General features: G+C 40.1%; 1 long non-coding RNA gene across 1 annotated transcript; it reads right to left on the reverse strand.

The window, feature by feature from the left end:
• Positions 1-1,405: 1,405 nt before the first annotated feature.
• LOC115646499 lies at positions 1,406-13,041 on the reverse strand. The gene is made up of 4 exons (XR_003999040.1): positions 12,975-13,041; positions 5,210-5,223; positions 4,623-4,630; positions 1,406-1,417 (listed from the first exon to the last, which is right to left on the reverse strand). It is a non-coding gene; the product is annotated as an uncharacterized LOC115646499 (long non-coding RNA).
• Positions 13,042-13,585: the final 544 nt, after the last annotated feature.

The raw sequence follows: 13,585 nt of genomic DNA on the forward strand, positions 1-13,585 counted from the left end.
TACTTAATATTACTATAAATGAAAGAAAATAAGAAAAAATATTTCTCTCTTCTCATTTTGATTAGAATGTTCTATGTCTCAATATGCATGTATGCATTTGTCATGGTGTGTGAATATATAATATTCACTATTTTTCATGCTCTTTTGTTATTAGTTTTAGAAACAAAATTAATGTATTTGAAATTGTCTCCTCGAGCTGCAGATACTGAATTATAACAAAGTTCCTATCTTTAAAAGAGCAATAAATATTTCCGAGTATGAAATTTGTACAGTTGGGGAGTTTACAGACGACATAAGAGATGTCATGCCTAGACACTTTCATTATTCATAATTCCTACAGTCTCTGCCTTGGTCCATATCCCCAGCACTAGCAGGCAAAGCTACATTTCTCAAAAGCTGCCTGCCTCCTCATACTCATGCTCCATAGAGCAGCATAACAGAGTTCAAGTAAAGTGAAAAATCTTTCTCAATCTTAATGTGCTTGGTTGATATTTTTTCACCCTTAAATGGAGTGCTATTTCACTCTCCCAAAGCTATGCTTTGAGAAATGGTATCAAAAAATTGACTAGAGGGGTGCATAGGGACTAAGCAGAAACTTATTTCATCAGGAAATTCAGCTACTTTTATACAAACAGAAGTAATAGAGTTCCACTGGTGTTTTGTTACAATGAGCTAGCTACTTATCTAAACAATTGAGCAAATGGATAGTCATCAAAATTATGAATGAAGGAACCTGTTTGAATTTTGGCTGATCATACCGTGAAATCCTGGTTTTATACAACTTGTAATTAGCATTATGGACTGTATCATATGGGTAAAGGAAGGCTTCATTCTGACTGCAGAAAGAAGATAAGTGATAATGAAAGATCTAATAGTTTTGCCTTGTTTTGGATTCAGAAGTTTTCATTACAAGCTCAGTTCCTTTTCAGATATTTTTAGGAGAGAAAATGATGTTGAAAATCTCTGTGGAATTCGCATGAATAATGGTATAGAGGTGACTTGGATTATCTCTGAATTCTATGAAATATTTCAATGCCTTTTCATAACTGTAAATAGTGTTATGTTTATAAAAATAGTAATATGTTTATTATTGTATATTAGGAATATTAAATATTCAATTTTTAAAAAATAAAGAGCAACATAGCAGCAGAGGATAAGAAACACAATAAAAGAACTAAAGAAGAGCCACCATGGCTTAATAACCATGTAAAAGAAACAGTGAGAGACAAAAAGGCATCTTTTAAAAAGTGAAAATCAAATCCTAGTGAGGTAAATAGAAAGGAGTATAAACACTGCCAAATTAAGTGTAAAAAAATTAATAAGAAAAGCCAAAGAGAAATTTAAAGGATGGCTAGCTAAAAACTCAAAAGGTAATAACAACAAAATGTTTATTTTAAGTACATGAGAAGCAGGAAGCCTACTAAACAACCATTGGGTCTCCTCGATGATTAAGATACAAAAGGATAGCTAAAAGATGATAAAGTCATTGCAGAGAAACTAAATGGATTCTTTGCTTCAGTGTTCACGGCTGAGGATGTTAGGGAGATCTCAAACCTGAGCTGGCTTTTGTAGGTGACAGATCTGAGGAACCGTCACAGATTGAAGTGTCACTAGAGAAGGTTTTGGAATTAATTGATAAGCCTAATATTGACAAGTCACCAGAACCAGATGGCATTCATCCAATAGTTCTGAACGAACTCAAATGTGAAGTTGTAGAACTATTAACTATGGCTTGTAACCTGTCCTTTAAATCGGCTTCTTACCCAATTACTGGAAGTTAGCTAATGTAACATCAATATTTAAAAAGGGCTCTAGAGGTGATCCTGGCAATAACAGACTGATAAGTCTAATGTCAGTACTGGGCAAATTAGTTGAAATTATAGTAAAGAATAAAATTGTCAGACACATAGAAGAACATAAATTGTTGGGCAAAAGTCAACATGGTTTCTGTAAAGGGAAATCATGTTTTACTAATCTATTAGAGTTCTTTGAAGAGGTCAACAAACGTGGACAAGGGGATCCACTGTTGTTTATTATTTTATAGTGCCTAGGAGCTGTACAAAACAGAACAAAAAACATGATCTCCACCCCTAAAAGCTTACAACCATGTGACTTACATTACTAGTCACAAGCCACACAGTTCACACTTCAGATTTCAAAGTTCCTAATCTCATTTTTGGGATGAAGAACATAACTCACTTATTAACAGAGCCAACCCAAATGCATGCCAATGAGATATTTGTTACAACACACCATCATATATTTTATATTTATGTTTATTGAGAACTCTCATTCAATTTTTGGAAATCTTTCTCTTTTATTTCTTTCCGATAACTTCCTGCTTCAGCAGGATTTGCAGATCACTAATGCAAGCATTTATTTCTTAATTCCATTTCAACACAGTCAAGGAAGTGATCTTTAAATGATCCTTCATTTTTATTCTAATATTACCAAGACAACTACTAAATATTTTCTGTTTCAGTTAAAGTGAAACCTAGAAAAGTAGTATGCTGCCATACTTTTCTTTGTCATATTGTATTTAAACAAATTAAGTAGTATGTTGCTTTTCTTTGTCATATCGTGTTTAAACAAATAAACAAACAAACTAAACAACACCACCATTATGTTAAAAGTATATTAAGATCAAACACTGAAGTTAGAAAATATCAATATTAAGATTACCTGTGCAACCTTGATTCTCCCTTTGTCTGTATATATTATAATATGGTCTTCAATTACATGATCATGTACTATTTTTTTCCACAGAGTTTCTGTCTCTCTAAGTGCAAAGGTAGGAGAGCTCTCACTAAAGGTATATTTATTCTATATTTTTTATCTTTCTTTTTCAATATTTATTTTTATACTCATGCTAAGTTTCAAAGTCATCTATAGACAATTCCCACACTTTTGTACCTAACTGAGAAACAAAAGGAATGGACGAACCTTGAAACTTGACATGTAAATAGGAGTATGAAAAGTACAGGACTACATCCACAACTAAGAGTTTAGAAGAGCAGTATATAGCTCCAAACCTCTTGGGACATCAAAACTCAAAACCCACTGCTGACTTAGTAACATTGAATTTATGGAAAAACAAACAAACAAAAAACTATAGAGAAATTTCAACAGCAATAATATAGCTTTGTAAAAGTAGAAAGTACTTTTTTGCCATCAGAGAACTCAAAAATAGCTGATGGGATTTTGCACAGATTTTCAATACATAAATAGTTTGTTTTTTTTAATTCATTGCTGGACAGACACTAGCATGGTAAATTTTTCCTGAAAGGTGAATGTTCAATGAGCATATGAAAACAAAGCCAGTATTTTTGAAAATAAGCAGCTGAAGTTAGACTCCTAGAAGCATATTTAGACACCTAAATAGGAGAGCTTATTTTTCAAAAGGGTTGAGTGCAGAGCAACTCTTACCATATCCATTGAGAACTGTTGGGTACACAACACTTTTTAAACTCAGACAGAAGTTTAATTTTGGTTTATATAAAGTTCAAACTTTAAGTTCCTACTTTTGCAAACCTTGTCCATAGAGCTATAAATGAAAAATTAATAAACTGATCCCTGTCAGATGACCACTCTTTGAAGACCAAGAACAAGAAGTGGAATTTTAAAAGACAAATAATGTAGCTGCCAAATTTATGCCAGTTGCATTGGTCAGATACTATACTTTGTCTCCCATTGAAATAGTTATCTTAATTGTAATATCACTTTATTACACTCAAAATACTTATGTTATAAACTGGATGCAATGGAAGGATAATTAATCCAATGCAGTAGGGAGTGAGTAACAAAGGAAGATAATTAGAGGTCTACTTAAACTGCAAAGAAATCACACATTTTTCATGGATTGGTCACAGCATATATAGCAAGTTTCCTGGATGTTTACACAGCTGCAAAATTTGCTAATTATGCCATGACCAAGCCATGAAAAATGTTTGATTTCTCCGCAGCATTTCTCTGATCCAAAGGGGGGTTGCACACCTATTGTAGGGAGGTCATGGTATTGTCCTCTGTACTTCTGTGCTGCTGCTGGCGATAGGGCTGTCAGAAGCTGGGTGTTGGGAGAGCAACAGCTGCTAGCCAGGCACCCAGCTCTGAAGACAGTGCCGCTGTCAGCAGCAGCACAAAAGGAAAGATGGGAATACCAGGCCACCTTTACTTCTGCACAGCTGCTGATAGCAGCACTGCCTTCAGAGTGGGGCACCTGGCCAGCAGCTGCCACTCTTTGCTTTGCCTTCAGAACTGGGCAGCCAGTGACCAGATTTCATGGGGGAGGTCAGATTTCACAGTCTGTTATGTGATTTTCATGGCTACAAATTTCATAGACTTCTAAAAATAATATGCATACACTGCCTTCTTTTAATATGAATCAATTCATCATCAAAACAATGGATTACACACAATTAATTCATCTTCTTAAACACACGGAATGCATTTCTATAATGTCTGATACATGTTAGATACAGTGAGTGAAATCCTGGCCCTAGTGAAGTCATTAGGTGCTTTGTAACTGACCTCAACAGGAATTCATCCATTCATTTTTTTTCAAAATCATAACAAACGGCAGAAGTGATACAACACTTAGAGGACAGGCCACCTGGAGGTCGGACATCTCTCCCTTCAATGTTGGGGTATTTCAATTAAGTTGTGGTGAGTCTAGACTGTAGGAAAATCCATGTGTTGTGACATTTTAGCAGTGTGGAAGTAGGGAAAGAATTGACAAGCATTTGTAGGGGATCTTAATGCATGTCAGTCTGTTAGCAAGAGTTAGGCCAGCTGTAACCTTAATGACGTGAGATTTGTAGAAGCGCGGTTAGTGTGAGGCGAGTAGGAAAGAACTGTGTGAGAAGTTATCACGACCTTGCACTGATAATTAAATATGTAGACTGGCGCCCAACGTGGGGCAAATAAGATAGCAGGATAGCCTATGTATAAACAAAATGCAGCTGTTGCTCATTATTGTCTATATTATTGCTTGTTATTGTCTGTAACAAAGGTATAAATGCTTGCTGTAATTGTTTACCTGTTGAGAGACCTGTCCGGGACTGGGGCGACTCAGTGTCCTAGGGCACTCCCTCCCTCTATTGCAATTGCTGGAGTTAAAATCAAGTATTTGATTTTGCTGCACCCAAACAAAAAGTGAGAACTATGTTTTTCTCCGACAATTTGGGGGCTCGTCCGGGATAGCAATGCCTACTGAGATACAGGCAGCTGCTACGGATCATTCCCCTTCAAACCGCATGGCGCCACAAGAGAGGTATGAGACCTTTTGAAATCTCTATTGGGGTGTCATCGGAGGACTGTCTGTGGGGCCTTCTGTCTCTGTTGGGCTCACGCCATCGAACTTATTGACTGTGCAGCAAGATCAGATGCAAAGTGGTATTGGGGAAAGGCCCCAATAAGGTTAGTTTATAGCAGTACTGGGAAACTGCTGGGTTGGCCAACAAGGTAATGCATAGTGAAATGCATTAGGTAATGCATAGTGAAATGCATTAGGTATGCACCAGTGCTGAGGGGTTTTTACCGCCTCAAGAGGGGTTGTTATACCGCCTCATGGTATTGGGTCCGGACATAAGGTACAGATGCATCGTGGTATTTGGAAATAAGGCCTTGGTGTGTGTGTGTGTATACACTAGTGTGAGTGACTGTTACCGGAAGACGCCCAGAGTACCCTGTGAAGCGAAAGCTCATGACCAGGACTACTCTAACGCAAGCCCGGTAACTAGTGGATCTTTAGAAGATCCGACCCACGGTGGGCTGACTCGGCCTGGCATCGTCCGGTGAGGAAGCTACCTGGGTCTAGGAGTGTGTGAACCCATCTTCCCTCCCCCTTTCCTTTCCGTGTGGGCTACTGACAGTCTGATCATCTCACTGGATGCAATCAGAGTAAGCGGCGCTGTATCCCTGAGACTAGCCAACGCTCTTTGCTGAAGGGAGATGTAGGAGGGTCGTGGCCATCCTCATTAGCCTCTCCTGTGTGAGTACCCTGTAGGGAGAGTTCGTTAGTTTATGTGCCGCTAGCACGGACAGAGCATCCCCCCTGTGTGTGTGTGATTGGAAAATGGGTAGGGGACAGTTTAAGCATTCCAGCTCACCCCCTAAGGGTACCCCATCTTATTTCATGTACGTACATTATGGTCCAACAACCTGCAGGTATTTAGAGAATTGGAATCTTTACATTCGTGAAAATCCATCTAAACAATGCCCACTAGAAGGTACCTTCAATCTAAATAAGATCATACATCTAAGAGGAGCTTTTAATCACCAAAAAGCCTCTGACAGTGTGAGCAATTTGTCTATTGAGGAAAGGAATGGGTTAATTTGAAATTCAGCTTGGCCTAGAGATAAAGAGAAAGTTGCTCTGCATTCAAGGTCAAGAATCAATGCAGACTATGCTAAGTACAAAGAAAAACTGCTTTCGGCCCCAGCTGGCTGTAAAAAAATATAGACAGAGGCAAACCAAAGGCAATATAAGTTACAGAACTAAGATTACATTTGCAAAGCTTAACTGTCCAGTCAGATCCAACAGACTGCCTTTGTGACCCCGGAGCCGGTGTGGCTTGGTGACACCGAAGAAGCCACAGGCAGCCGACCTGGACTAGAATCTCTGAAAAAAACGCCGCAGGAGATTCCAGGGTGTAAAAGAACAGCCCTCCCAAGAGCAAAAGCATGTTGGAAATTCTGGACAAGCTGTATACAGGATAATCTTCCATCCACCTCTCTCCCTTCTCTGAACATTATACACACGTGGCCAGTCTGGACATGTGTGAGTATAAAAATGGCATAGGGCTTGGGGCATTAATATTTTTCCTGAGTGATGTGGGAGCATTCCCAACATTCTCCATTGTTGTTTTATTATTTTCTTAATGAAGCTTTAAAATTGAGTGATATGGTGTGTTTTCTTTATCTTCCCCCAACGTCCTGCAGTGTCAGCCTGATCACCTGACACAAGGGATAGATTGGTAACAGAAATTTGTCACAGTTTGGTGAGCAATTGAGAAGGGGGGAGCCTTGCAGAATTTACACCATCTATTTGTTTTACCCTTGTTATTTTTATGTTTGCTTTGCTTGGTATTGTTGATGTTATATGTTAAGGATTGCATGATTAAAGGAGTGCCCACTCTCAGCCGCAGTAAGTCTAAGAACTGGAGAGGGGTTTAGCATTCCTCTGTCCACTCTGGTTGACCGGGAAGGGTGGCAGGTGGATCTACCCCAGTTGTAGCAGGACTGGGCAATAGAGAATTTGGAGAAAAGGGAAGAGATGTGTACTTGATAACTAGAATTGAGCAATTAAGAGCATAGATCATGAACCAGGCAGCAACTCAAACCTACGCCCAGGGCAAGTTGCAGGCCTTGAGATAGGACTTCCAGGTAGAAAAGGAAGCCCTGGCTAAGCAAGTACCGATCCTTCAGGGACTTGTCAAAATGTAACCATTTGTGCTCAGCATACGCCATAACAGCAGTGTGTTTGCTACAAGAGGAAATTGAATAGTTAAACGCCAATGAGCCATGCGTTTCTGCCCAGGTGGCAAACCTCACGAGGGAGGACTCGGGCAGTCTTGTGAGTAAAAATGTTTAAGGGAAGAGACCAGGAAGGGTGGGGGCTAGTTGAGAAGCCCACCATCCTAGCTAAACTGGTAGTGGAACAAGTTGGTGCCCATGGAAGGGACGGTTCAGCAAGGAAAGCAGGATCGGGCCCAAGCGGGCAGGCAACAGACAGAAAGATTGCAAAACAGGTTGGAGAATTTTGAGGGTGTAGTGGAAGAAAGGAGTAAGTAAGTGTAAGCATAGGGATTTCAAATACCCAGAACAATACTTGAAATGGTGATTTGAGTTGATAAAAGTGGCTGTTGGGAGACATGCAAGTGATTTAAGGGAGAGTGAGAAGTTAACTCTGTAGTTGCTGGAGGGAACAGCAGTTGAACTTTGTAAAATGCTAAAGAGGAAAGTTCTTGGTGTCTTTGAAATGTGTGTAAATAAATTCAGGATTTTCTGAATGACCAGCTGATGGCCATTTGGAGTGATCTTGAGCACCAGACTTGGCCCACTGCCCTTACAGACCCATCAGGAGTACCATCTGATCTGTGGTCATGCAGACATATCTGGACACTTTCTGAGTGGAAGTGTGGACATTCACAGTGCTCCTTCCAAGCTTTTGGACCAGTTGGCGGGGGTGGGCTCCCACATACCGAATCCTGACGGGTCCATGGGAAGGATGCATATGGGACTGGATTATTCACCGAAACATCTGGGAAATTAGACCACCTGGTATACCTAACTGATTTATAGTCAGTACCTCTAAAATAACAGCTGATATTTTGTATAGGAATAGGGAGTCAATAGACATTTGGCTGTTAGAACCCCTGCAGCTTCAGTGTATCCATACACTGAAGCCAAGAGAAGTTGTCACTGTTTATGATAACGTTTGCTGGGAGGGTAGAGGAGAAGGAACTATCCTGACAGGACACTTACTTTTCAAGCTAATGATAGCTGTATGTATGTTAAAACCACCACATTGCAAGATATACATTTTAATCTCATCACCACTGCAGACAATTATATTGTTTATTGGCCTGCAGATAGAATTTTGCAAGTAGCCCTTAGTTTAATTGGACCAGCTTAGTACCTGATCGATTTCAAAATTTGCTTTCATTGTTACCAGAGGTTCAAAGAATCTCTGAATTGCAAGGGCAAATCCACATGCTTCAGAATATATATCAAGCTGAAAAGAATGCCTTTCATACAGCTTATAGAGTGTCTACTTTGTGTACTAAGTATGATGTATTATGCTTTTTAACCAAAACTGTACAACAACCTCATCATATTATTGCTATGGGGATATTATTGCTTGCATTGTTGTTAGTTTAAAATTATGTCATTGCTGTTGTAAAAGACATAATAATAGTAATACCTTTCATGACCATGCTAATTATGTATTGTCATTACACCAGTGAAAATCCCTAAGGTTGAAACATCTGATGTAAAATCAGAAATCCATGGCTTAATGCAAATAGAGATTTAAAAATATCTGTTGTACTAGAAGTATAAAAGGGGGAAGTGTGGAAGTAGGGAAAGAATTGACAAGGATTTGTAGAGGATCTTAATGTATGTCAGTCTATTAGCAAGAGTTAGGCCAGCTGTAACCCTAATGACGTGAGATTTGTAGAAGCGCGGTTAGTGTGAGGTGAGTAGGAAAGAACTGTGTGAGAAGTTATCACGACCTTGCACTGATAATTAAATACATAGACTGGCGCCCAACGTGGGGCAAATAAGATAGCAGGATAGCCTATGTATAAACAAAATGCAGCTGTTGCTCATTATTGTCTATATTATTGCTTGTTATTGTCTGTAACAAAGGTATAAATGCTTGCTGTAATTGTTTACCTGTTGAGAGACCTGTCCGGGACTGGGGCGACCCAGTGTCCTAGGGCACTCCCTCCCTCTATTGCAATTGCTGGAGTTAGAATCAAGTATTTGATTTTGCTGCACCCAAACAAAAAGCGAGAACTACGTTTTTCTCCAACAGCAGTATTGAGAGGGACAGGTATAGAACAGGGGACTTGTAAGTCATGGGAACCTGCATGAGCTTTCCCCTTTAGCTGTTTAAATCTCTGGAATGTAGGATTTCTCTTTGGTTTTTGTTCTGGCCTTTTGCATGATCTGAAGTTTGCATTTACTTTGGACTGCATCACTCCACAGGTTTCATTTAAAAATAGAATCACTATTTTATATAGTTTGCCTTGTTCCACTGTTGATACTAACTAATACAAAATGGAGTCAATAACTAACTAAGGTTACATCCACACTACAAGCTAGGGGTGCAATTCCCAGCTTGCACAGATATACTTACACTACCTCTCATCTGAGCTAGCATGCAAAAAAAATAAAAATAAATTAAAGTAAGATAGCCATGGTATCTTGGGCAGTGGCAGGGTTAGCACAAGCTAGCAGCTGTAAATACAAACCCACCTGAACCCTATTGATGTAAATTTAGGATGACTAGCCTGTGCTGATACTTTCCATGCCACCCTGACTACACTACTATTTTTTCAAGTGCTAGTTTAGATGAGAGCTAATGCAAGTATGTGTACATGAGTCTGGAATCACACTCCAGTTACAAGTGTATTCCTTATACAGTAATTTTAAAAAGATTAAATATGATGATGCCAAATGGATTAAAGAACAGGTGCAAATAAAAATGATGATACACTTGCTCACAAAAAGGGAGAGAAAATAGAAAAGATCAGATAAGTGGAGTATCAGCAACTCATGGAAGACCATAGGGTTATGCTGGATGCAGTGTTGAAAGTTATTGGAAATTGTCAGAGAATGGGCAGTACAATGACAGATGGCATACATTGGGCTGTGGGGACGATGGGGGAGGATACTTAAAGTTAGAAGTGTAGTGGCTTCACAACAAGATAATGGCATTAGTTACCCACTTGCTTGCATATATCTAAGGACTATTGTTGACAACGGAAGAAAGAAAAAGAAAACAAAGCTATGAAATCTGGCATGACCTCTGTTTATAGTTCTGCTAGCAAGATTTCTATCCAGTGTGATTATGCTGAGAAAAGTAAATGTGAAGGATGGGGCTGACATTATTATTAATTCTAGTACAGTTGAGATTATAGCTCCATTGTGTGAGGTGCTGTACAAGCACATGTATCCTGAGGCACTACAATCTACATGGACAAGACAGACAAAGGAAGGGAGAAAGATGTTATCATCACCAAATTATATTATTAAGTTACTTGACCAAGGTTACGTAGTAAATCTGAGACAGAATTCGGAATGTAATGAAGATCTCCTGAGTCACAGGCCAGTATTTTAATCCCAAGACCTGCCTACTTCTCTAAATTACAGTTTATATCTGTGATGGGATTTTCACCCCACAACTGAACATAAGAACAGCCATACTGTGTCAGACCAAAGGTCCATCTAGCCCAGTATCCTTTCTTCTGACAGTGGCAATGCCAGGTGCCCCAGAGGGAATGAACAGAACAGGTAATCAGCAAGTGATCCATCCCCTATCGCCAATTCCCAGCTTTTGGCAAACAGAAGCTAGGGACACCATCCCTGGGCATCCTGGCTAATAGCCATTGATGGACTTATCCTCCATAAAATAATTTATCCAGTTATTTTTTGAACAGTGTTATAGTCTTGGCCTTCACTTGCCCAGAAAGGTTTAATGTTAGCTAAGAAGGGGAATAATTAACCAGACAGGCACAGCTGAGGGGAATCATGTGGCTTAAGTAATCCCCTGACTGAATGAGGGAGCCTAGTTGAGAAGCAATGAGTTTATAAAGGCAGAAAACTGATAGCGATGAGAGGGCTGCAGGGAAGTAGGCTCCAAACACTCCCTAACAGAAGGGAGGTGCATCTAGGGCTACAGAGGTAAGTAGCTTAGTTATTCCCATGCAGGAGTGAGTTGTGAGACTGATAGGCCCGAAGAGTGGGAGAGAGCTAGAAGATAAGGTAAGGAAAAGGGTCAGGGAAAGGCAGTATGGTCCTGGAGGGAACAGGCTTTAGCAGCTGGTTAGAGGGACCCTGAGCTGGAACCCAGAGTAGAGAGTGTGCATGGGTCCCCTGCTAGCCCCTGGAGGAGGGTCACCACAGGGCAGTGAATGGGAAGACTGCTAGTGAGGAAACTCTTTAATATCCTGGAACGGGAAAATACATATAGTGACCTGGCTTGAGGGCCAAGTCAAGAAAAAGAAGCATTTGGAGTCACAGAAACTGAGAGCAGCTGGGCATGCAGAAAGCAGAAGAATGAGGCCCTGGGCCTGGAAGGAGCTAATCTCCAGCATGGCCAGGAGGACCCTGTGAAAATAACACTTTTTCAAGGAGAAAATGCAAAGGTTTTATTTATTTGACATTTACTAGAATGATTTTCTGAGGACTTTCTCCCTGCTGAACAATTTTTCACTCTTCTCCTCGCTGAACAATTTTTATTCCACCTGATGCACCAGATTTGAAATGTGACTAAATGATATATTTGCATAGCAGCTTACACTATATACTGTATGTCAAATGTGTTTCTCTGTCTTTAGAGTTCTTCCTTCCATAAATGTAATTCATAAGTGAAATATGTGAGTTTGAGACTATAATTCATAGAGTAATAGACGCATTGACACTGTTAAATACTTTCAGATAATACATGAGATTAATCATTTTGGGTTGAAACTACTCACAATTCAGCAGAAATTAAAACCATTCTGCTTCCACATCTGCTGGTAAATGAGAACCATATTGTTCCTTATTTGAAAAGTACATTTGTGATTCAAGCAGCTCACATCACACTTCCTGCCTGGAATATCTTTCCCTGTTCTCCCTTTCCTTCTTCAAATATTACCTCAAGACACACTGCTTTCAATCAGTCAAGTGGTGGGCAACCTGTGGCCCACTGGCTGCATGTGGCCAGTCAGCGTAAACTGCTGGCGGGCTGCGAGACAGTTTGTTTACATTTACGGTCTGCAGGCATGGCTACCCGCAGCTCCCAGTGGCCACAGTTTGCTGTTCCCAGCAATTGGGAGCTGCTGTCAGCCATGCCTGTAGACGGTGAATGTAAAAAAACAGTCTCGCATTCCGCCAGTGGATTACCCTGATGGACTGCAGGTTGTCCATCACTGAGTCAGCCTCCCATTATTGACCCTTATCCCTGTCTTCGTTTTAGTCTTCCATAGGATGATGTTGAAGTAAAAAAAAAAAAAAACCCAACATTCAAATAGGTCTTGGATATTTATATGGATAATAGAAGTATCCAGAGTCGTAATAGTTAATGCTACCAAATATTTTGAAAGAGTTGTATAAAACCTCATGCTTCTGCATTCAATCAAATCTCAAATTAATAGTGTTTGGGGAAGTTTATCCCACATCTTTATAATGTGAGGTTGTTTACACCTTCCTCTGTAGCATCTGGTGCTAAGCAGTGCTGGAAGGGCTGGCCTTACCATAGGCACAAATGTTCACGGTCAGTCTTCCAGCCTCAGTGAGGATGTGAGTGGTGAGGAGATGCCTGATGTTCCAGTTAGCCAGAGTGCAGGTGACCTGGCAGCTACTGCAGCATCCGTATCTCGATCTCAAATTAAAGTGACCATGCACATTCCTGAAGAAAAGTGTAGATCAGAGAAGTGTGTGGTGAAGGCACAAGAAACAGCTGCTGCTGAGTTTAGTTCTATATGATCCAGGACTGTAGACCTACCTGAGCAGTAGCCTGAGGGACTTCTTTGTACTGCATGGCCACAGCAGGTGAAAAACTTCATGTTCCCTAAAGACAATGAAAATAGAAGTTACCATCCATCACATTATTGACGTAAAATCCCCAATGGTGACAAAGTAGAGAGGCCATGGCTTATGTACTCAAAAACCTAGAATGCTGCATACAGTTTTTTATTGCAAACCCTTCCAGTATAATGTTCCAGACACATTGGGTTCTACAGTAACAAATCTGGCTAGACTGGACTGGAAAAATCTGGCTAGAAATCTGGCATGCCATGAGAAGGCAGCAAACCACCAGAGAGCATTCCATAGGTGGAAAGAGCTTGAAATGAGACTAAGGTTAAAGGTCACC

The sequence above is a fragment of the Gopherus evgoodei genome, chromosome 1 (genome assembly GCF_007399415.2).
Source record: "Gopherus evgoodei ecotype Sinaloan lineage chromosome 1, rGopEvg1_v1.p, whole genome shotgun sequence".
NCBI lineage: Eukaryota > Metazoa > Chordata > Testudines > Testudinidae > Gopherus > Gopherus evgoodei.